The sequence below is a fragment of the Ochlerotatus camptorhynchus genome, unplaced genomic scaffold (assembly GCF_037179485.1).
Source record: "Ochlerotatus camptorhynchus isolate MF236.1 unplaced genomic scaffold, CSIRO-AGI_Acam_v1.1 ptg000423l, whole genome shotgun sequence".
NCBI lineage: Eukaryota > Metazoa > Arthropoda > Insecta > Diptera > Culicidae > Ochlerotatus > Ochlerotatus camptorhynchus.
The window spans coordinates 994036-1019940 of NW_027040909.1; the positions used below are offsets into that span (position 1 = coordinate 994036).

The window sequence follows — 25905 nt, forward strand, 5'->3', positions numbered from 1 at the left end:
TTCTCTGGACGGACGAATCAAAATTCGAACTGTTCAACCGGAAGCGACGGGTTCGTGTGTGGTGTAGATCGGGTGAGGAGCTTCAGGAGCGCCACATACAAGGCACGGTGAAGCATGGAGGAGGAAATGTGATGGTCTGGGGGTGCTTTTCGTGGGGTGGAGTGGGAAGCCTGGTGAAAATCGACGGGATAATGACGGCAGATTCCTACATCGACATCCTGCGGGAAAATCTGGAAGTTTCGCTGATCCAGACGGGCCTTGAGGAGAAATTCGTATTCCAGCAGGACAACGATCCGAAGCATACTGCCAAGAAGACTAAGTCTTTCTTCCGGTCATGTCGAATTAAACCACTGGAATGGCCTCCACAAAGCCCGGACCTCAACCCCATCGAGAATTTGTGGGCGATTCTCGATGCCAGGGTTGACAAAACTGGTGTTACCAATAAAAATAACTATTTTGAAGCCCTGGAGCGCGCCTGGGAAGAACTAGATCCACAGCACCTGAAGAATCTAGTGGAGAGCATGCCGAAGCGCCTGCAGCTGGTCCTGAAGGCCAAAGGAGGACACATTAACTATTAGGCTGGTATTCTTTTACTTTATTTTATGTTTTCTGGAGTTAAAATGCAGTGGGCACTTTTTTTTGTCACTGTTCTTTTTTACACCCATTTTGATTTTTTTTTCTTCGAGTCAGTCTCTTCTTTTTATCTGGTATTCTATAAGTGAAACTTAAAAAGAATATAAAGAATAAGATATAAAAAATACTACAGTGTATTTACTTTAATTTGAACCAAATAAATGAGAGAAATTCAAAAAATGATGGGGTGGGCACTTTATTTTGCCTATCAGTGTATATGACTGAATTGTTATTTGTGAGATATCGATGATGGAAGTCAAAAGTGACAGTTGCGTTATATCGAGGCATACCTGTATTAGTAAAATTGTGGCAAAGAGGTTCCGTGAACATTGAAAACTTCAGGAAAATCCAACGAAGTTCAAAAAAGTTTGGAGATATTAAGGAAAATTCCGTGAGCATACTTCAGGGAAAGTCAAAGAACTTCAAGACAGTTCCATAAATCTCATGAAAATGTTGGGAACTTTTAAGAAGTTTTGTGAAATGCAGAGTTTTTATTTTTTTTATTTTAGTGAATTTAAGCCATTGGCTAGAAGCCCAAGATGCGTACCGTCTTTTTCAGGGGGATCGGTTGATCCTCCATCTTGATAGACGCACCGCTGACTCGGTGACCGGAAGCGCAGAGTGACAGCGGATACTCTTTGCTGCTGAGAGCTGGAACCCGGCTATGGCCACCCATTTGGCAACTTCCGATACAGCTGCTTGTGTTTGGATGCGAGATCCGGTTCATCGAGATTAGGAAAATCGTCACCGCGATAACCGATCCTTGCGGCACCTCTGTTTCCTCCGGGAAAGAAGAAGACTTGGTGTTCCCCACGGTGACTTTAAACGATCGTCTAGACCGAAAGCCTCGGATAAAGGAAAAGATAGTCCCCTTAAAACCCCAGCTGATAAGCATTTGTAATACTAACGGCGTTCATGTTCTGCTATAGGCCTTGGAGATATCCAAGGAGACGATCTCCGCGTGGTGGCCCTTTTCCTGTGTATCCTTTAACAGTTCTCCCAGCGAAGCGAAATACATGGAGGTTCTCTTTACTGCTCGGAAAGCGTGCAGCGCGAAATCGACGGCCATGCGTTCCAAAGCTGGTTAACGCAATCGGACGGTTGGCGTTGGCCCTTGGGATCGGGATCACCAAACTTTCTCGCCAAGCGGCCGGAAAGTCACCACACCTCGTTGTAAAGGTCCAATAATTTGTCCTTTCCGTCCATAGGAAGATTTTTCAAAAGGGAATAACCTATTTCGCCTGGGCCGGCCGAGTTGTCGGTGCCGGTAATTCAGAGTTAATCCAGGGAATTTCTGAAACTCCAGAATATTTCTGGGAAGTCCAGAGATATCCAGGAAAGATGAAATTCAGAAAAATCTTGAGACCATCGAAAAATCGACAGAAATTCACAAAAGCTTAAAAATCTACACTTGAGGGAAGTTCCAAGAATTTCAGAAAAATTATGGGATATTCATTAACATCTGGCAGATTTTGTGAACTCTAGATATGTTCCGATAACATTAGGAAGATCTCACCAATTGGCATATGATTTGATGTGTGGCATAATAAATAGAATGGATATGAATCAGGAGTCATCCACCTTGCCTCTACAGGCAAATACAATCAATATATTGACTATTCACTGCCTGATGCCGATCAAATTTTCAGCAATTCGGACTATGTTAGTCATTGTGATGATGCCTCTGTAACGCTCAATCCTGGGAACCCGGAACGCGCCATAGAAAGCCCCATGAAAGCCCCCAATCCCTTCGTCTCAGTCCTGCCATCAGCAGCCTTCGTTCATCATAGTAGTTCCGGACCTGCTGTCGGATGTGGAGAGGGGGTCTTCCAACCCACTCACTATGGCGAGTATCCAATGAAACTTGATGATGGTCAGTTATTGCCTGATGCATCTGTGATTTCCAGGGAGAGCAATCGTTCGATTCCTTGCCGCAAGCAAGACGTCGTGATATTCTACCAAAACGCCGGTGGAATGAATTCTGATGTTGAAGAGTACCGCCTAGCTGTATCGGATTGTTGCTACGATGTAATTGTCCAGTGAAACGTGGCTCGATTTTCGAACGCTTTCCTGTCAAGTCTTTGGTCCTGACTACGAGGTCTTTTGTTGCTATTGGAATCCTAACAAAAGCCGTAAATCTACTGGTGGAGGTGTCCTTGTAGCTGTCCGTGGAGGGTTGGAGGCAAAGGCCATCGAAAACGATTCATGGAACTATGTTGAGCAGGTTTGGACAGCCATTAATCTGGATGATCGCACATTATTTCTATGCGCTCTGTACATTCCACCGGATCGAGTCCGGGATAATAAACTCATCGATACTCACTGTCGGTCAGTTTTCACAGTTATCGAAAGTGCCACTCCAGTTGATGAGATATTCATTTTTGGTGACTTCAATCTGCCAGGCGTTTCGTGGAGTTCATCTCATAGCGAATTCCTGTACCCAGATCCTGATAGCTCTACATTTCACGCAGGAGCTTTTAGCCTTCTCGACAACTACAGCGCTGCGAAGTTTTCTCAAATTAACCATGTAGTTAACGAAAATGATCGTAGTTTGGACCTCTGCGTCGTGAGCACACAGGACAGGGCTCCATTAATTTTCTCGGCTCCTTGTGCACTAAGCTAGTCCCACATCACCCTCCTCTAATTGTCACTGTTGAGAACAAACTCGTGCGTGATTTCGACGATTATCCTGCTACGGTTTCTTGTGACTTCCGTAAAGCTGACCACCGTAGCATCATAGATGTATTGTCTAGCATGGTATGGGAGAACATCCTTGATCCAGATGACGTTGAGGCTGCAGCGCAAACCTTTTCACATGTCTTGGCATATGTCATTGACGGACACGTCCCGAAAAGAACTCACCACAAAGTGTCTCACCCTCCCTGGAAGACGAGAGAGCTACGTAGGTTGAAGTCAATCAAGAGAGCAGCATTGACAAGATTTACGAAGTATCGCACGCTTCCTCTGAAACTACATTATGTGAGGCTGAATCACATGTACCAGCGAGTCTGTCGTGAATGATTTTCAAGCTTCCAACGAGGCATCCAGCGCAAACTCCCGAAATCCTTTTGGAACTACGTGAACGAACAACGCAGGGAATCCGGCCTCCCATCGTCTATGGAATTCAACGGAGAAGTTGCTGCCACCGTTCAGGATATATGCCATCTTTTTTTTTCCGAAAAGTTTGCCAGTGTATTCACTTATGATATTAACCTGGCTTCCAGGAACGTTCCAGTAAATGATCAAACGCTGGGTGCAATTGATGTTAATGCTGATATGATTTCTAATGCCGCAACTCTGCTCAAGTCATCCTTCAATCTTGGACCTGATGGAGTTCCATCTGTATTTTTGAAGAGACATATTGCTAGCTTGTTAATTTCGCTTCTTCGCCTGTTCCGAATGTCTCTCTTCAGTGACATATTTCTATCTTGCTGGAAATTTGCGCACATGTTTCCCGTCCACAAAAAAGGAAGGAAACGAACTGTGGATAACTATCGAGGAATGACATCGTTAAGTGCCGTTTCGAAGCTATTCGAGCTAGTGATTATGGAAACGTTGCTGTCCCATTGCAAGCAGTATTTCAGTGCTGATCAACATGGGTTTACTCTCGGCCGCTCTACAACCACCAATCTGCTGTGTCAAGTTGAACCATGCTATTGTGATTGCTAAACTCGACAGGCTCGGTGTATGCGGAATCTCTTGAGTTGGTTTCGATCATATCTTACCGTCGGCAACTAAAGGTTGTCATAGGAGATTGCAGATCAGCTAGGTTTTTCGCCACATCAGGTATAGCTTAGGGAAGCCACATGGGACCATTAATTTTTATACTGTACTTCAACGACTTGCATCTGGTCATCAAAGCTCCTTGGTTATCATATGCAGATGACATTAAAATCTTCCTACGAATCATTTTCTTCAACGTCAGCTGAATATATTTGCTAGTTGGTGCAGATTAAACAGAATGGTAGTGAACCCAGCCAAATGCTCCGCGAAAACAACAATCGATAATAATTAGCTGTGACCTGCTTGGCTCGACAATCGAACGCGTGAATCAAGTGAAAGACTTGGGTGTGATCTTGGATTCGCAGCTTTCATTCAAGCAACACATTGCATATGTTGGTGATAAGGCGTCAAGAACTTTAGGGTTCATTTTTAGGATAGCTAAAAACTTCACTGATATCTACTGTCTAAAATCTCTCTATTGTTCGGTTGTTCGATCAACGCTTAAGTATTGTTCAGCGATTTGGAACCCAAACTACAACAACGGTGCCGAGAGAATTGAATCTGTTCAACGTCGCTTTCTTCGTTTTGCGTTGCGTAGATTGCCTTGGAATGATCCGTTTCGATTACCCAGTTACGAAAGCCGTTGTCAATGTATCGACCTAAAACTTCTCCGGACTAGAAGAGACACAAGCAGAGCCCTAATCGTGGCCGATTTCCTGCAAGGAAGGGCATATTGCGAGGCTATTCTGAGGAAAATTGACCTGAATGTTCAACCCCAACCGTTTCGTAATAACCTTATGCCAAGACTGCCTATACGTCGCACAAATTATGGAGCATACGGTGCGATTTGCGGACTGCAGAGAACATTCAACAGAGTTGCATCTGTTTTTGACTTTCATCTCTCGCGTGATGCGCTTCGTGGAAAGTTTTCTTCTGTTTTCCGCCGGCAGGAGTAAGTGACTATAAGATATATGTTTTTTAATGTTTTTTATATTATGACCATGCTTGAATGTATTTTTTTACTATTGTTGATAAGATTAACATCATTGGGACTTCATCCATACTGTTGATGTAAAACAACAATAAACAATAAGGGGTTTGCTTTAAGACGAATCTGGTCACGTAAAACATTAATGCCGGGGATAGGACAGAGGTTGAGGGTTTGACTAATCTAGGTTAGGATCTGGATTCACATCGAGTTTGCGTCTCAAAAGTCGATGACTAAAAAACAAATTGATTGAAATGTATGAATGATTGTCATTCCTGTAATTATTTTTTTTTTAGTTTTATGGTGACTTGATTAAAACAAACTGTATCCCCTCAGTGTTAGAGGGAACTAAATTGTGCTGACGTTTCTACACTACAATTATGGACTCTCGGGGAAGAAGGCGCATGAATTTAATGTGGCTGGGGCGCACTTTTGTAAACTCAGAGAGTAACCAGCTTTCAATTTACCATGACAACACTGATGTGGTCTTGATTTTAAATTAAGAAAAAAATATACCAAAGATAATATGAAAATCTGCAGTCTGCGACCATCCTACGGACAGATCGTGACCCATATTTTAAGAAACTCTGTATTAAGAGCATTGGTATCCCGTATTTTGTTTGCTTAAAAGATGAAGAAGTAGTTCAGTCTCCTCAACTTAAAGTTAAGCCTACATTGTCAGGAGTACCAATAATTTGTAAATATATTTTCGGAAGACAAAACCGTAGAAATTATATATTTTAATAATCTAGGGCGCTGTAAAAATTAAAAATGCATCAATCACAACATGTTATCACTTTCCCTCCGATTCACTTGGACGATTTTAAACTGTTATACCAAATTATTAGATCGATATGCAGGAAAGCCACATCAAATGGAAAAAAAAGAGATCTTTCGTGACTAGAATTTCTCTTATATTATGTGCTAATATCAACATTTCAGTATTTGATTTCATTGGGTCTATCAAACTACAGGTTGCTTCTCACATTATCTTTTTGGTACGATTTGACTGGGAATTGATGTGTGTTGTGAATGGCTCTCCAGTCTCGACAAACTCAAAATACTGCTATTTTATTTTTTGGACAAAAAATAAAATAGAAGTATTTGACATTGTCGAGACTGAAAAGCTATTCACAACACATCTCACATTATCGACAGGTCAAAGAAAATGACGAAAAGAAAAAATCACCTCAAATATATATATATATAAAAAAGAAAACTAGAAACAGCAATTTCCGAAGATACAACCAGAAGATAAGCAAACGATTTGAAGTCTCATAAAATGACAATTCTGGAGCTAGACATGTCCTCTCGTTTCCAGATTATGGGTGAAGCGGTGATACAATTCCTGGAATGCCTTTGATGGTGTTAACATTGCTTCAGATATAACAAAGACACATCCACACAAGGGAGACGGCAATAATGTGACTCTCTGGAGGAAGGGAATTACTTCCAAATGTGCTCTCGCCTAATTGGTATAAATTTATGTGATCTCTGGGAACTAGTCCATTCCTACATGACGGCATCAAAATTGGATTCCAACACGATGACGGTCCAGCGCGGATGAGGTATGTGGTACGGATGACATAAATTTAGAAGATTAGTTTTGGCTTTTAATTTTGTAGGAAGATTATCGCTCAGTTGCTGAAGGTGGCGTTTAATCTTCTGGAATTAATAAGTCGAAGTGAAAGAATGGCATGCGTTCAAATATTTACATCAAATATAGTACAATCTTGCCATCCACCCCCCGGCCAGAGTGTCCGTGACTGATCTTAATTGGATCTAATTTATAATGCACTGTGTTTTGCTCCCATTAGTGCCATGAGTTGATTCGCATCATTAGGTAAAATCTCATGTCACAGCTATTATCAGCTTCACCGCCATGCCGTTTGCGTCTTTCCTACCACTGCATCGTGGAGCCACGCCAAAAGGCGAACAAAAAAGACTCACTCGACACTTTGATAGACACTAAGAAACTGTTGCAATCAGCTGCAGCTCTCGATTTATGCAGTTGACGTAGTCGTCGCTCGTCGGAAACACATTGACTATTATAGGACCTTGAGAGACACCTCTCCCCGCGTCCGTTGCCGCCATTTCCTTTGGCTTCTATTTTTCCGGTTCGTCAAACAGAAACCTTCATCTTGGTATCCAATCTCGTTATCGTCATCGACTTGAGTTGCTGCTAGTTAAAGGCTTCCCTGCTGGCTGCAGGCTGCAGGCTTCGGAAATTATATGACAATCTATCTTTCGGTCCTATATCCGCTGCTTTGCAATGGTGACGACAACTGCCTTCGGGTACATCGGGTAGCTGTTAACTTTTCTACTTGTAAAATTTTCAGAACAGCTGATTTGAACTTGTGACCATTAAGTTTTTGCCACATAAATAGCAATCACCTCATTAAACTATATTAGAAAGCTGATTCTGCATACCAAGAGTTTCACAACGGTTTTGAGGATCGTAAATTCGCTTCGATGATAGCAGAAATAGATTCCCCCCGCTCCGGAGATAAATTTGTCGATTGCCTATTTTGCCCGGAGGTAAAAGTAAACAAACCGAGTGAAGAAAAAAAAAAGAAGAATCGCACGCAAACAAAACACACCAACTCGAATCACCAACCACGGCTAGCGAAAGTGCAACGGCTGCTCCCCGACCGACACGCATCTTAACCACATGATCTTTACAAGCACCGGGTTTTCTCACGCCCTGCGCCGTCCGCTTTCCGCGACTACCGTTCAAGCTGGAGGTGACAACCCAGTACTTCAGCTTTTCAGAAAAGTGAAAGAATCAATAAATCCAGCCGTTGCCGCTGAAAACGAACTGGGCACGTGACTCTTCCACAATCGGACCGTGCCGGTTTCGGATATTGCGTTGCCAGGCTCAAAGTGGTTCTTCACACCCAATGCGGTCCAGGTTTAGCACTGTGCAAAACGAACCGGAACAAGACGCACCTTTTCTCAATCAAGGCAATATAACGTTCAATTTGCGGACCGGGGATCCAGTTTCAATTAGCCGGTATAATCTCAATCAGTGCCAGTGGTGCGACACTACGGATTGTGGAGTGATGCAAGCTAACAAGCGCTAACTAGAAGATGACATCAGAGATGGCAGTTTCCCGGCGGTGACCGGTGGTGCATTGGAGAGACAGGATTGTGTGGTGTCATGGGATGAAAATTAGCAAAGCGTGATTTGTTAGATTATTGCATTCAAAAGATTTACTCAAATTAATTAGGATAAATTACGTTTGAGCCTCTTTATAAGTTTCGACCTAGCACCCGAGGTCGGTTTTTTTTATTTAAATTTCATTAATTAAGTCAAATGTGAAGTCATAAAATAACTGCTTTCAATTGCGGATGTTGCCTCAAAAATCGCTGGCAGCTGAATAAAAGCTTATTCAGCTTTTTTGCTTCGAATTAATTATGTCTCACTGCTATTAAGGCAATGAGGCAGAGCTGTGGTTGTGGGCACTAAAACCAATAAAGAAACAATAAATTTTCTTTGTCTCTGATGCGTGGTTTAAATATCTTGGTTTACATCGGGATGTTTTTCTGCACAATAACTATACGCTAAAAGAATACAATCAAGATTTAGGAATAAATGTATTTTTTTTCCTTGATTTGCTTTCCGTCGATCTTGTTTTCCGTGCTCAGCACCAATACTACCGACGCCAGGGTGGCAGCTCTCACACCTGGACCCTACCTATCTACCCATCAACTCATGTACCGGAGACCAACGGCTTTACTTCCGCGATCAGAACATCATCAGAACCCAGACCTGCTGGGGTGAGAAGTAATCACGCTTACCACTACTCCACCGGCGCCATTAGGAATAAATGTATTTTTTCTGGAACACATTCTTTGAATTAATAGTGTCTATAATTTCATACAGGGTGTCTTCTCATATGGGTGAATAAAATATCCTGAACTTTACAGAACTTTAACTGAGGTTTACAATAAGAAAGCTATTTTTTAAAAGTGATAAAAATATGATATTTTTGTTAACCATTAGCAGCATCAATTAACGTAATCGTTTTAAGAAACTAGAATCAGTTTTAAGGAAACAGCTTTGCAATAAAATATATTAAATGTTGATGTTTCAAATTTACTTAATTTTAGTAAGTCGAAGATCCTAAAATATGCAATATCTTGAAGTTGGTGAAGTTGAAGGTGCGTATTTTAAGTACAAGTTCAAGATATTGATAATTTTCAAAGTGCCATAAAAAAGGGGAAAATATATATTAGTTATCATTAAACTTTATGAAAGATTAGAGATGTTCAGTCAAGTCCCATTAATTTCACATACATTTAAGGAACTTTACTGAGTATCTGAGGAATGAAAGGAAATGCTAAGAACTTCAGTGAAGCTTAGTTTACAAGTTATGGTAACATAAGGAATGTTCTGAAAACATCTTGTAAATATGGGGAATTTCATGGAAGCCTGATCTTCAAAGCGTTTCCATTAGCTGCAGGAACTTTAAAGTAGTTCTTGGAATTCCAGGAATATTCAGGAAACTAAATTTAAGTCAAAAGAAATTCAGCGATGGGGAGAGAATTTTAGACTTCTAAGAAGTTCCAAGTACCTCAGAAAAGCAAGATCTAGAAATCTTCAATGAATTTCAGAAAGATCTGGGCAGTTCCCATAACTGGAAGAAGTTCCAGACTTTTGGAGAAAAATTAAAATGTATAAGCGTGAGATTAGATAAATTCAAGAAGCTGCATGTTCTTCAGGAAAACAATTAAGATGTGCCGATAATTTCAGGACAGTAACCTTCTTATTTGTCTTCTTAGTATTTCTAGTTTATTGCTTTTTGCATACTCTCAACTTTTTTTTTGTGATGCACTTCCACAGTTATTAATTAAGAGCTTTCGATGCCTATAGGGTAGAGAACTACTTCGGCCTAATCACCCATTTTGGGCCTATCGAGCAGAAAACTTCAAATAAATCCATGATTTCAGAGTTAACAAGTTAATTATGCATTTGGTACGATAATTTAGTTAATAAGCTACGGAACGAAGTCAATGAGAACGCGTGATAAGAAAGTTTGCACCCATTATTCCCAAAAACAAAAGAAGCACTCTGACCGAATTCATTTTTATCTTCATCCGATAGGCCGAAGTGAATTCATTGGCGTTTCAATGGCGTTTCAATGCGTTAGGCCGAGTTTAGAATCCGTAGGCCGAGTTTGGCGTCAAGAAACAGTGTTAGACTTTTGACAATATCTCAACGATTGGTTTCTCTTTATCAAATATTACGGTACATACGGAAAGGTAAATAAATTTGGAAGCCATCAGTAATAATAACATTCCGTTTGGTGCTAAGCTGCACTAGATTAAGAAAGATAAAGTGTGGGTTGTGCTTAATAGGCCGGAAATGGGGTTTTTAACCCTACCATTTTTGCATTAGTATAATTATCTGGCAAGTACAATCATACTCTATGCTCAGGGAAGTCGAGACATTTTCCAACCCGAAAAATTCCTAGACCGATCCGGGAGTCAAACCCAGCCAGCCAGCCAGCCAGGGAGGTATTCCAGAGAACTTATGAAAACATCAGAGAAATTATTAAAACTTAAGAAATATTTCGGGATCTTCACAGAGGTTCAGAAAACTTCTGGAAAGTTTAAAAGTGTTCAGGAGAGTTCAATTTATTTCAGAGCAGAACCAAGATATTGTAGAATTGTGAGCTTGAGGGATGCTTCTCTGACCAGGGCAGATCAAAGTACCAAAGGGCAGTTCAAATTATTTCAAAGAAATCACAGAATGCTTCGAAGAAGTTTCGAGAGATTGAGGGAAATTCCGGAATCTTCAGCAAAACTTCGAGAGAATTTCTAGAGGGTAAGGGTTGAGGCAGTTCCATTAATTAAAAAAGCGATATCTTCAAGAAATTTCAGAGATCTTCAAATAAATTTAGTAACTTTAAGATAGTTTCATCATATTCAGGAAAGTCCCAACTACATCGAATACGATCAGATAGCTTCGGAGTAATTCAATTGAATTCAGTAAAATAGCGAGTGTTTATAAAAATACTGAAAAATTCACGGCAGTCTAGAGAACTTTAAAGAAATTCAGAAATATTTTGGACAGTTTTAATAACATCATGAAAGTTTAGTCTATTGGAAAAGAAATTTATTAGTGTCAATAATTTCTTCAACTTCAGGAAAATCTCAAGAACTACAGTAAAAATCTTTTTATTATTTTTTTTGCGAGGTGGAAGGTGGTCTTATGAAGACCAAGTCTAAACAGCATAGACCAATGCCCATTTCCAAAAATCTCCTAAATAAAGTTTAAAAAAGAGATAAAAAATGCACAGGTTAAACTCCAGAAGGCAAGTGGAACATGATGAGCTATATGAAAACCAGTGCCGGTTTTAGGCTCCGGGGAGTCACTCAGAACTCAGCCACTCATTAGTTACCGATGTCCTCAATGATTTTAAAGGGCTGAACACAAAGCCAGCGGCAAACGCGCAATGTACAACCGCTGAATCGCTGCCGCTGTGCCACATTCCTACCCACAATGCATGCACGCAAAATCCATATATTTTTCCTCTTCCGCGGCATGCTATTTGTAAACAAACCACGTAAACGGGATTATTTTGATTGCAGTTTTTAGTTGGGGCGACTGATTTTCTTTATTTAAGAAATTTTCTGCCGTACGGTGGTTCATCTCGAAAGTTTGGGTGTCTGTATTAACAATTATTTATAATAGAATCCAGGAAAACACATTAATTTCACTTTACTATCTTTAGGAATGTTCACAGAACTCTAACTTATTGAGAAGTTCAAACAACTTCAGGGTAGTAAAGAAATCTGTAGGGAAGTCCCAACTATCATGTGGAACATGTCATCAATGATCTTATTTATGTGTCGCATGAGGGTGTAGGTTCAAGAATAGACGCATTTCGCGCCAAATCGAATCGAAGCTGGCAGCACCCTCTCAGATTTCAATAAAATTTTCTGGATGTGTAGACTTTGACTAAATAAGCACTTTTACATACTCAGTTTTTCCAAAATTTATCTAGACTAACATTTGAGAAGAGCCAAACTTTTTCTGCCGATTTTTTTCAAAAAAATATTATGGAAAAATGACAACTCCAACAAAAATATGCTGTATGGATGACTTTTAGCAAATTGTCCAAGTTATCGAAAAAAAAATTTCATTTTTCAAATTTTTTTCATTTGAGGCCTACACTGAAAAAAAATCGATTTTTAAAATTTAAAGTCGATTTAAAAAAAAACGGCCATGTTTGGTTTGGATGCAACTTTGCCTCAAGATAGGTAATTATGTTTACTACCATCCGTCCATACATTGCGAGATGGACACTTTTCAGGAAAAAAAGTTTTTCTTACAAAAACTTTTTCATGTCTGAGCTGATTTTTTTAACGTACCATTTTTACACAAAACTAAACCAGTGAAGCTCAAAATCATCTCAGAACCCAATGAAGCTCCATTTGTGATTCAATTTTGTCTAATCACCAACTAATCACTTGGATTAATCGAGAATTTCATATGAAAAGAGCTTATATCATTAGAAAATAATATAATTGATTATATTGTCTACTACTGAGGCAAAATTCGATACTCCTATAGCAACTTAGAATTCTTAGCTCAAATTATCCATAAAGAATTAGGTATCAATAAAATTTAAATTGAGATCTTTTTTCGAATCAACAACGATTTGGGAAGTCAACGTATCGCATCATAATTCTATATGCCCTTCTGTTATTTATGCCTAAACCATTAACATTACATACCTACCACTTAATTCTAACTATGAGCACTTCATACAAGCAGCAGTCAATCTGATAACGAAAGTTGTGAAGACAAGTTGTAGTAAAATTATTATCATGGACCAAAGTAGTAAATTAAGGCTCAAAGGATTGAAATGTTGTGCAAATATAAATAATCCGAGATGCAACCGAAATACATTGATTCTACTGGTATAATACATAATGTATGTATTTGTACAATTCATGAAAATGTAAAATTAATGATCAACAGTTTAAAAATTATGTCACCAGATGCAATAATAAAAAAAATGCTTTGTAATATATCTACTAGAACAACTGATTGCTTTTTCCGTGCTTGCGAAAAGTGTGCTTCCAATGAACATATTGAAGAGGAACTTACTTTGCTATTAGAATCAAATGACAAACAAGATGTTGTGTTTCAACAGTGGCTGAATACTGATCGTTGTAATTTGGAAACGATTATCAAGCCTGTTGATGAATTTGTTCCGTATCTCATTGATAAAATTAACAAACTTATAACTCATGACTTTATTTACAAACAACAGGCATCTTTTCTAAGAAATAAAACAGAATCATTAAAAGAAGGCAAAATTCTAGCAATTTGTGATTTTTCTGAACATTATTCATTCATTATCCAAAACGCTGCTCAAGGATATCACTGAAATAACTCTCAAGCTACAATACATCCATTTGAAGTTTATTATAAGAAAGATAATAAACTTGAACATGTTTGCTTCATTATCATATCAGAAGTAATGACTCACGATACAGTTGTAGTTCAGTTGTTCATCTAAAAAATGATAGATTTTATTAAACAATCGAAAGATTATTTACGCCAAATCGTATTCGGAGCTGGCAGCACCCTCTCAGATTTCAATGAAACTTTCTGGATGTGTGGACCTTGACTGAATATGCCACTTTGCATACTTAGTTTTTCCAAAATTTATCTAGACTAACATTTAAAAAGGGCCAAACTTTTTCTGCCGATTTTTTTCTAAAAAATATTATGGAAAAATGACAACTCCTACAAAAATGTGTTGTATGGATGACTTTTAGCAAATTGTCCAAGTTATCGAAAAAACATACTGGAAATTTTTTTTATTGAGGCCTACACTGAAAGAAATCGATTTTTAAAATTTAAAGTCGATTTAAAAAAAATGGCCATGTTTGATTTGGATAAAACTTTGTCTCAAGATAGGTTATTATGTTTACTACCAACCGTTCATACATTACGAGATGGGCACTTTTAAGGAAAAAAAGTTTTTCTTACAAAAATGTTTCATGTCTGAACTGATTTTTTTTTTTGCCAAGTGCGTTGTTCATTTTTTGTTTTCATAGAAAATGGTTTCTGAACACATGGGAATTTTCTGGGATTTGAAAACAGTCGACGCTCAGGTATTTCGTCAATCTCAAATTGTCATTGTACAGTAATAAGCCAAGCTAAAAGTCCTCAAATTTCCTCACTTTCGTATAGGTACTCTAAATTACACGGAGGGTCAAACATCGTTAAAGAAAGGCGAGAAATATGCGCTTCGTCACAACCGCTCACCTTTTCTGCCCTTTTGCCGAAACCATCTTCCACTATCAACTCCCACCTTAAAAGAAAAGCAAACATCGCATCAAGCGCGAAAGACTTTCATCCAAACAATCCTAACTAGGCACCGTTTATCTACCACCGAGTGGCTACCGAACCGACCAAACTGGCCAGCATCTGGCAAAGTCGCCCATTTTTATGTTGTTTTTTCAGTAAGACCTCACTAGGTGACTGATCGTTTCTACTTTTCGGCTTTTTTGTTCCCAGCACAATTTGTGACTTTTACCAACTTTATGGCGGTGCAGTCGTAAATTTATCTGCCCGAACGAAAACTAGAGTGTTGCTCTTTTCTCTCCGACTTCTGCATTCGTGGGCTGGTTGTCGCGTTTGATAATTTCGCTGCTTCCGAGGCAGTAGGTGCCTAATGTATTTGCTTGGCACGGTCTCAAGGTCTGAATGAAGTGTGATCTTGGCCAGCATTGATCGCGAAGCAACCGGAATCGTTAAATGGTGAATGCCGAGTTTGGTAAATCTGCGATGCAATTCAGCGTAGGTATCAAAGCCAGCAACCAGAAAAGTGTGGTGATAAAGTTGTTGAAGTTATTCATAAATAGTAGAAAATCTGTGGTTTTATGAAGTGCCTAATAAAGCTTTTCCTTTCAAAAGATCTTCCGTGGCTGACATTGTTTGAACGTCGATACTTATAGGAGAAAATCGCAGTGCTGGTATCGTAAAATTTGACCACAGAATTCGCCTTTTTTTCATTTTGCACTACATATACAAGATCAAAATGCCGCTAACGTGATCAAAATCGAAACATTCGATCATTTATTTTCGTACATTTTACCATTACCAAAAGCATAATGAGTGAAATCTCTTAGTAGTTCATAATACTTCATAATCGCCAACTGGTAAGCGATATGAGCAGATTTGTGCTACATGAAAAATCCTGAAAACCCCGGAATTCTCAAAAATCTTTAATTTTCCTGAAAACAAACAGGAATTTTCATGTAATCTCATCATTGCACACATAATTATCAAAATTTTCAGAATGCAGTGCATTTTAAAATGCAAAAACATAATTTTTCTCATTATTATCATTCAGTAATCATCAAACTTCTTCATTATCAAATAGCAATTTAAAAAACTCAGAGGCTTGAGTTTTTTTAGGGTCTGGAGGATGCATATTTTTCACAAAATTTAAACTTGTAGACAATTCTGAAATTCTGGACTTAAAGTAATTTTAGTTCAGGACATTTTCATGAACCTCGAGTTCATTCCCCTGCACAGTTTTAAATGCTCTTGGAATTTGATTATACATTCTAAGCATCAAAATTTTTAAGAAAATATCTAGTGAACTCTGCTTTAAAGATAGTTCTGAGTAATTCCAGATTAATGAAACCTGATATAATTTTTAGAATAATCCTGAATCAGATACAAAGTGTGTTTTAATCAGTGCTGCAAAATCTCGACAATACTCGATGATATTAACAATTCCGCTATGGTCACTCATTTGAGTTAACAGTCATCGTCAAGGCAAACTATGTCAATTATCAATGACAATGCTGTCAGTGACAAACACTGAAACTGTTGGAGTAAAATTCACACCACTACACACTAGGATAAAGGAAATTATAGTGTTTTATCCCTCCTAGACTCCGGTTGTCATACCACTCCAATCATCCAGTTCCAGGTCAAATGATACCCTGATGCTCCCTCCCAACCCAGTATTTGTTTATATAATGAAAGTTTATGTAATGGAGAAATGAAATATATCAGGACATTAAATATAGCTAGTTATCTTTATTAAGGAGATTTTCAGCCGATCGCTGATTCGTCTCCGAACACTATATATAAAATAATGAAAATAAATTTATATGGATAAATTAGTTGCTATTCTGCAATGAAAATAATAAATATTTTACATGCAGCTCCATGTCTCCTGAGCTTTCAATATAAGGTAGATTTAACACTGAAATTTTAAGGTTATAAATATATATATATAAATATATTTAGCTCAAATGGAAATCCAATCTAATCTAAATGATGCCATGCAAGACGAGAAATAACCTGTATAATAAGTAGAGGTATATAATGTTATGTATTCTTATTGCTTGCTCTGCTTCATCCGCTTCATTTCAATTTGGATGAGTTATGCAATATAGTTTAAATACATAAATAATCCACTTTATATTGATTAAGTTGATCTTGTAGTAGTCTATAGAAGGTTACTTATTTTAATTTTTATATTTTTATACTTTTTTTTATTTGATAAATCTACGAAGAGCTGAATCCAACGTATGTTCTGGTTTTTTTAATGGATGGATTATTCTTATTTTACTTGAAGTTCAACATTGGTTAGTACATGATGAAATATGCTGTTGAAGTGATTAATAAAATGGTTTAAAATAAAATAAAATAGAAAATAATCATATAAAATGTAGAACAAAATAAAATTCAATTCGTGTCTCCCTTAGATTAACCGGTAAATGCACAGCTATCAAGCAACAATCAGTGAAATCAATGACTAGTGCATTCCAGAAATATGACAGGTTGTAAAACAATATAACAAAGTAGCTGGATTCAAAATTTGGTGTTAATTCCCCATGGAGCATCCCATTTTCACTCTCTCGCCTTGCACAGTTTACAGTTTTCTTTCGCTTGCAATCTTATGCTACTCTGCTATAATAATAGGTAAAACCTGAAAGAATATATGAATTGAACCAATATGCGTCAGGGTGTCTCATCTTACTGCATTCGTCTTGCACTATTTATGTACTATTTATAAAATAATAAAGTTGCAATATTTTCTATAAAGCAGAAAAATAAGGAATGACATAAGGGAAATGACTCTTATGTTGGTCAATGGATCTAAGATTAGGCCCATCGCTTAAAATCAGCTATTTATCAATTTTATGTAGATGAACGCGTCATTGGGACGGTACTAATGGACATTTTTGGTCACTATTGATAATTTAGTCGATTGCTGAATTTATATATGGGCCCAATTTGGGGACATTTAGGCCGACATTACATCCATTTCCCCTATTTGAAATAATTTGAATACAATACAATATAATATCCCATAATATGAAATCTATTGTAGAAAATATAGCGAAGTGAAACATACGTGTAATCTAAGAAATGCAAACAATATACATAAAAAAATGTTTAAATTAACCTTGGTTTTGTGCATGTATTAGTTGCTGCACAGGTCCATATGGGCCGATGAATATATTAGGCCTTATAACAGGTGTCACTACACGGTGATAAGGAAGTGATACTCATAATAAGAGCCGTGATTACCGTACAAATCAAATGGGAATCACTTCACCGTGACGACTAGTGACAAGTTTTCACCGTGAAGTGACATCCGTAATAAGCCCCAATATGTCACGCTCCAATGGGGTAGGGAGAGTTTGTTAGGTTTTGTGACAAGCAATGACTTGCAAAAAAGCAAACGTTACACACTTAGAATTTTTTACAGAAATCTGTAAAATTTTACCGAAATCTCAACAGCTGAACGTTCGGTAAACAGTTTCGCAGATTTCCTGTAATTTTTCACAGATATATGTGAATAATTACAGGAAAACTGTAAAATTGTTGTCCAGCTGTTGAGATGTCGGTAAAATTTCATAGATTTCGGTAAAATAATCTAAGTGTGTAGCAAGAATTGGTGTATCTGTGGATTTTAATAGCTGGTTTGGATCGTACCTTAAGAATCCTCTCCGTTAATATCAGATTTGAATCTTCGAAACAATTTTCAAACTTATCTGGCATGCCACAAGGGAGCAACCTGGTTCCTTTGTTATCCTCACTCTTCATCTTCATCTTGCTGCCGTGTGTTTTACGTGGATGACGTCAAAATATACATGATCATTTAAGGTACCGAGGACTGCCATGCTCTACAACTGGTGCTGAATAGTTTTACTGATTGGTGCACCCGGAACATGCTGACGTTGAGCATCCACAAATGTAACATTATATCGTTTCATCGCAAGCTCAAACGTACGTACGATTATTCAATTAATGCGGTCAGTCTCCTGAGTGTGTTCTTCATGTTTATGATCGTAGCGTCATCCTGGATTCAGCGCTAACCTTCCAAACACACTTTAACGATATCATCTGTAGAGCCAACCGACAGCTGGCATTTATGTTCAAGATAGGGTTTTTGATCTAATTTCCGTTTTACTAAGGACAACCCGTGCTTTACCTCTCTTTTCTGAACGAATTTAAACCAAAAATGGAAAATTTATGTCAAATGTGACTTTTAAATTTATCCACCTTTCCACCATATTGAATTTGATAAAGAGTCACAAATTGTTGAGATATTGCTCAAAATCTAATACTGCTTCTTGATTCTAAATTCGTTCTACGAGTTTCAATTCCGTCCTAACGCATTGAAACGCCATTATATTTTCTTCGTCCTACGGATAAACTTAGAAAAAGGGGATTCTCTAGGAACGCTTCTTTTGTTTTGAGAACAATGAGCGAAAATATTCATACAATGCGCTCTAACAGGATTTACGTTGTAGCTAATGAACTAATGCATCGGAACAAACCTATCATTGATTTGTGCACGGTGAAATCATTGATATTATTTATCTTTTCTGATCGATAGAACGAAAATTTGCGATTACGACGAAGTAACGCTCTACCCTATCCTGCGAATTTACCGATCCTCTCTGCCTCCGGTCTCTGTACTGCGCTCTGGTGCGATCGATTTTGGAATCCAACTCAGTAGTATGGTACTGGTCTATGGTACTGGTATGGTATGATACTGGTACTCGTACCAGTCAACTTGGACTGGTTCGAATCAATTCGGAGAAAGAGCCATCATAATGAAATAACGACATTTGGGTTGTTAGTGGAATACTTTGAAACAGCAAAAAAGGTTATCGTGACATGTTTACCTTGGGGATGAGTACTTAAGGGGGTTAGATTTTTATAAGTTTTTAGTGGGATTGACACTGACGAAGGCTGCACATTGCAATCGAAATCGGTATGTGTCATGGATACAAAAATTAATTAAGTGGAATTGAATGGAAGATAACCGCTTTTGCTGTTTCAGAGCAACCCAATTTCATTACTTCTTTTATATTTTTGCAGTGCCATACAAAAATGCTCAATAAATAGGATTTATTCTAGAAAATAATCCAAGAAAATATTAAATTAAAAGTTATATGAGAGTTTATTTGTATTTTAAGGAACTCATATATATGAATATGTAAATCAAACAAGTTCAAAAGTCCAGTGAACCCAAAATACATTAGGATGCCTATTTTTTATAATTTTTAATCATAATTCAAATAAATGGACATTTGCAAACAAAAATTAAAAAATATAAGAAAATTTGAAAGATATGTAAGGTATTTTAAACGATTTTCATTGAAAACACATAATTTTCAAAAATTCCACCAAATCATCTATGTACGTATGCAACATTTGCAAACTGTTAAGCTTTTTTTCTCTGTTCGGGACCTAATCCCGTGTTTTAAGTTTAGGGCATGTCGTATTACTCCATCACAATTGAGAAATGAAGAAGTATTCGATTTTTTTACAGTTGTCATTCTTGCATTTATCACAAGGATCCTGAAAGGTCCCACTATTTATACCCTTCGGAGTGTTGAAACACCCTCCAAAGGAATGACACCGATAATGACCATGCATCAGAACCCTAGTCTTAACCACTTCAAACTAGGGAACAACGAATAGAAGGTTAGGAATCACATAGATGAAAACTAAATAACCCATTTTTTTCTTGTTTCAATAGCATCCTCGGTTGACAAACCAAGTATTATCACTACCAACAAGGCATGCAAAGTAATAAGGACTATGATTTGTTCCTTTGATTACTGAAAAACCTTGTTCCCATAGTTTGAAGTAGTCAGAACTAGGAATCGGTGGTTGATGTTACTTTTAAGCTACTACATGCGCAAAAACTCTACGAACATGTTTGAGTAAGTGTCGTCGCAGAGGATGTCGTGAAGGCCTCGGTTGATCCAGAATATCAAATAGTCTGAACTCCAGGACAATTTGGAGAACCGAGCACAACTTATACACATGAATTTGAAGCGTTAATGCTGATTATAATCTCTGTGAAACTACTTGATGATGTCTCGATACTAAAGACCTCGTTGTTTCTCTGGTAGACAATTCAATATGACAATATTATCATGCCGGCTCAGAATGGTTAAACAGCAGTAGAAATGGATACTTATTTTTTTTTATTTGTTATATATCTTTATTAAGGAGACTTTCAGCCGTTGGCTGGCTCGTCTCCGATGGATACTTAACGAATTCCTACCAAAAGGTATCAGACAAGCTGAAAGAACATACAGTTGCTGTAGATTTAGATGAACGTCCCGTGGGAGACAGGGACAACAACACTCAATTTCTACTCCGACAAGGCTCCCACTAGCTCAGCTCTACAATGTGGAAATTTCTCTCGACAACCGGCAGTTTTACCCGATCAGCACCCATTCAACTCCCGTGAGTCGTCGATTCCTGCATGTCGTAAACATTCAGCTCTGACCGTTTATTAGAACCGGAATGTTTGTTTACTCAGACAGGCAGCTGGTGGTAAACAAAGAACGAGTTTGAAGCCTATCGTGGTTACACAGGAACACATTGCAGAGAAGAGTTGCCAGTATTTAGCGGCAATCTCCAAGACTTACCTATCTTTAACATTAGTTTCGATCAGTACAAGATCGTTTGCATATACATACACAGATGCGGAGAACCTCATTCGTCTTAAATTATGTCTCTATCGTCGCGCTCTGGACACGGTGAAGAGTCGCTTAGCTCTGCCATCAGGGTGTCGCACGTTATAAAAAGCCTACGTACGCTCTACGGACGCTCTACGGTTGACCTGAACATCTCATCAATTTGCAGATCGAAAAGATCCATCCAGTCTACACGATACCTTCATGAAGCATCGCTGATCGAAAAGACCACCTGTGTGATGAGAATACTGATGGAAAAGCTCTCGGGACCAATACGGCTAGACTGGGATGCCTTTAAAGACCGTTCTTAACAACAACAAAAAACAACCGTCAGTAACCGTTCTTAACATACACGTCATACTTATGCGTGACTCCGAGAAATTGCTAATAGAAGTGTTGACGCTACTTAGATTGACGAGAATACGTAAACTCCCCTAAATACACAGCAAAAAATAAATAAATTTTAACATTATTTCCAAGAGGATGCGCCGGCGCCGGTGGTGTAGTGGTAAGCATGACTGCTTTCTAGCACCCCAATGGGTCTGGGTTCAATCCCAGCCGAGGTCGGTGGGATTTTTCTGAGGCATAAAAATCTCTGGTCACGTCTTTCTTCGGAAGGGAAGTAAAGCCGTTGGTCCCGGCCCATGTGTGTTGATGAATGGGTGCGATATCCTACGCAGGTGTGGAAGCTGCCTTCCTGCACATTCGATTGCCGTCAATGGATGGCAATCGATGTCCGTCGGTGATTGGCACTAGATTGCGGAACAAAGACCGACGTTAAATAAAGAAAAAAAATCCAAGAGGATGCACTTCCCAAGTAACAATTTAGCAGCCTTTTGGCTTTCACACTGATTTGCTGTTGTTTTATAATGACAATAAGAAATCTTTTTAGGTTAAATACAGCATTTAAAAGTGCAACACATTCAGCATTTTTCTGTTTTAAAAACCTCCTAAGTCTGACGATAAAGTCAAAACGGGTCTGGTTTTAAAAATGAATTGAATGCAGCACTCTTTTCCTGTTTAAAACTGTTCAGTTAGTCAATCATAAACCTGCTCTTTATTTTTTTATTTATGCCACAACAAAATACTCCATAAAGGTGTTTTATCATTATAAAAGCAATTATAAAACCGTTTGGTTTCAAACGGGAGCAAAAAGCATATATTTCTGCTTTTTGGGAGTCAATAAAGTGTGTCACAAAACAACCTAATGTTTACAATTTAAACTAAACATATTGATCCGCCTAGAGACAGAGAAAAAATAAATCGATTGGAGCGTTGAAACGAAGAATCACAAGGAAATGCCAAAGGATAGTCGAATAATAATACTGGCGATAGTAGGAGGAATAATTCTAGCGATGCTGTCGACGGAAAGCAAAAGGAATCCAATTCCAGAACTTCCTGAGAGGCCCAGTAGCTCAGACTGAACCGGTCAACAATGACAGAACAGCCGACTGAGAAGAGTGAGTGAATGTGGTTCACGAAGCACTGGAAGCCGTCAAATTAGACGCTTAAATTGATGGAAATACCCAAAATATTGTCAATGGCGTTTGTGTCACGATCTGAATAAACACAGACTAACCTTCTCCAGAAATCGCGTTTCGATGATGATTCGAATAACATGCATCAGTGCCAAACTGGGACTGCGGAAAACTGCCGACAGGTAACTTCAGAAGCTGTCAGTCAGCTGAAAATTAATTGCCTTCCGAACCATAGCAGCGGTTTCACTCGGCGAAACGATCCAAGTTATGCAGACACACTTCCTGATTAACTGCTTCCAATGGATGATAGTCGCCCTTATCGAGGATGCCACGCAACTTGTTGATCCAACGCAGGAGTAGAAGCTCGGTCCAATGATCGTGCAACAAATCTATCGAAATATAAACAAATTTTGACGTTCATATATTTCCAGGCACCATTAATGCCGTCATAAAACTAAACGCTTTCAATGCTTTCGCCGTATAACCTTTTTGCAGCAAATAAATCTTGAAGTGCCTCGAAAATATGCCCTTCAAAACCTTCTTCGGAGTGGGCCAACTAGACAGATTCTAGTCTTAATGAGGTTTTGGTGAATGTAATAAAGGCAAAGCTGTCTTGACCAGGGTTTTATGAATGTTGTTTTATAGTAGCCTTGTAGTATTTCATAAAACGTAAAATGTTACTTGGGTTCAATCATGTCGAAAACCGCAAAAATAAACAAATGCAGTAAAAACAGCGTAATACCAGTTTATGCGATGTACTCTATGACCGGAACATGGTATGACTGGTATGGTGATTAAATTGCCTTCAAATTGCATTATCACAACCTTCACTTTTCTTCAATCATTAGCGTAGTTGAAATTCGTATGCTTGGTGACAAACCGCTGGCTCTCCACTGATCTTTAGTCTCAAATGACTTGAATAACTCAATTTTGAAAGGAATTGATTGATTGTGAATTGGATTTGTGGCAGTTAGCATGGACAAATGATTTGGAAAATGAGAGAAATTATTTTGAAATTAGTTATTTTCACGGTTGTGCAATCTACTATTTTCATCCCGTCTCCGCATAACCTCCGTATGGTACAACAACTGTATCGAATAGAAAATGAAGATCGTGCTTTAGAGTTCGGAAATCTGAAAGGCCAATGGTCATGTTTTTTTCCAAGTATAATTTTTGTGAAACCCATAAGACTATCATCGTTAATGCAGCAATTTTCATATCCATTATGCCTCTTATGAAGAGCCTTTTCGTGTTACCCGGCATCTCTGATGTCTTCCGGCTACCCCAACAAATCTATTTTTCACTGTCTTCCCAGCGCATCACGTGTCGCATAACCTTAAAAAAAATGCCCAATATTCCCTAATGATTCCGTAGCAACGATAGAACGTAAACGCTCTAAACTCCCACTCCGGCTACGAAAATAAAACACGCATCATCATCATCATCATTGATCATCACACGCATCGTGCCTAATGTGATTGATGTTTTGGGAAAGAATTCCTCCTCCATCAATGCATACATACACAGTTGATGCCTGAATTTCCGTTTGAAAGCGATGAAAAATCATCACAGAATCTTATAAGCCGTCTTCGTCGTGTCTCGTTCGACGCCGGGTGGTATTCTTCTTAATGGTGCCATAATTGCTCCTCTTCTTGGGAAGCCTTACAATCTGCCTTGATTGGAACGCATTCACTTTCCTTTGAAGGTGGTCGATTATCACGTAGTTCGGTTGATATAATTTTGACATGCGTGTTGGCGTTTCTCTCACGATGCTCCTACCGTCGTCGTCGTCGTCGTCGTCGTCGTCGTCGTCGTCTTCGACGTCTGCAACAGTGCAGATGACGGTGCATAATTTTCGTGGAAGATTTATACTGGTGCACACAACAATGCCATTATCGGGAGATGCGTGCAGGCAGTAACGTGCTAACGAAAGAGTTCAACAACTTGACGTCACACATGGTGCATTGCATATATGTAACTATTGTATCTATTGCACGTTGATGCGATGTCTTCGACGTGTGTGTAGATCATTGCAAAGATGTTTTTGACGTCTTTGCACACATAATTTGCGGTTAAAGGAAATGCTTCGGTCGCTAACACTTTACGTTGAGGTGGATAAAGGGAAATTAATTTCTCAGTAAAACATTTTATATTAAGGCTTCTTAATTGTTTAATCCGTATCCTGATTTTTGCCTCCTTTCTTCAGATTTCTGTGCGTCGTATAGTTCCGAATAAGATCTCTGTTCGCAATATAGTTTTCTTTTTTCTCTTCTTCGTTTATCTAACATCTCTGAAATCTGTTTTTCTACTTTGCTTTTTTGCACATGATTCATGTGACAATGAACCAATTGATACGTGCCCGCGTGTACCTAAGTGCTGAACTCGTGGAAGTATCACTATACATCCAGCTATTACGCGCTACATGAAGCACAAGGGTTGCAATTTTTCTCAACCCTTGAACCTGCCCTCAATGCCCCACCCAGCTCCATTCCTCGCTAATGGCATATGAAATATGTGACAGCAGCGTAAGGGTATCGCATTGTTGAAAGCGACGACGACGACGACGACGTAACTCATATGCAGTGCAGGTATACATTTCAATCACTAGCAGTCTCACCAAGTGGTGCACCATCGACCGTCTCCGAACCCCAACCATCGACGTCGTCAGCTACAGTTTGTGTAAAATTCTCACACATAAATTATTGCGCTCAGTATACAGCATGACTGTAGCATAACGCGAATCACGGTGACACCGCCGAAGACGACGACGCCGCCGCCGCCACCGCCGACGACGACGATGGTCTTGAGAAAATGCAACCCGCTTATTATGACTGGGTTGTTGGTGACTCGTTTCTTTCACTCCCATTACCTTCGCAGTCAATGAGATTGTTTGGGTTTTGTTTCTTTCTGCTCCCATAAAGACCAATTGTGGTATGGGCCTTAGAGGCATAACAGCCAGAGTAACTCACAAGCAAAGCAAAAGCTCAATGGGTTGGGCGTGCAGCACGTATTACGGTGGCAGTTCCTATTGAAAAAGCAGTCGATAATTTATTGTCAATTTAAAGCAGTTTCTCCGGATTA

At 38.7% G+C, this 25905-nt stretch overlaps 1 protein-coding gene across 3 annotated transcripts in view; it reads right to left on the bottom strand.

Moving 5' to 3' along the window:
• Pde8 (phosphodiesterase 8) overlaps positions 1 to 25905 on the bottom strand; it is a 379861-nt gene that overhangs the window by 102418 nt on the left and 251538 nt on the right. The window lies entirely within an intron of this gene.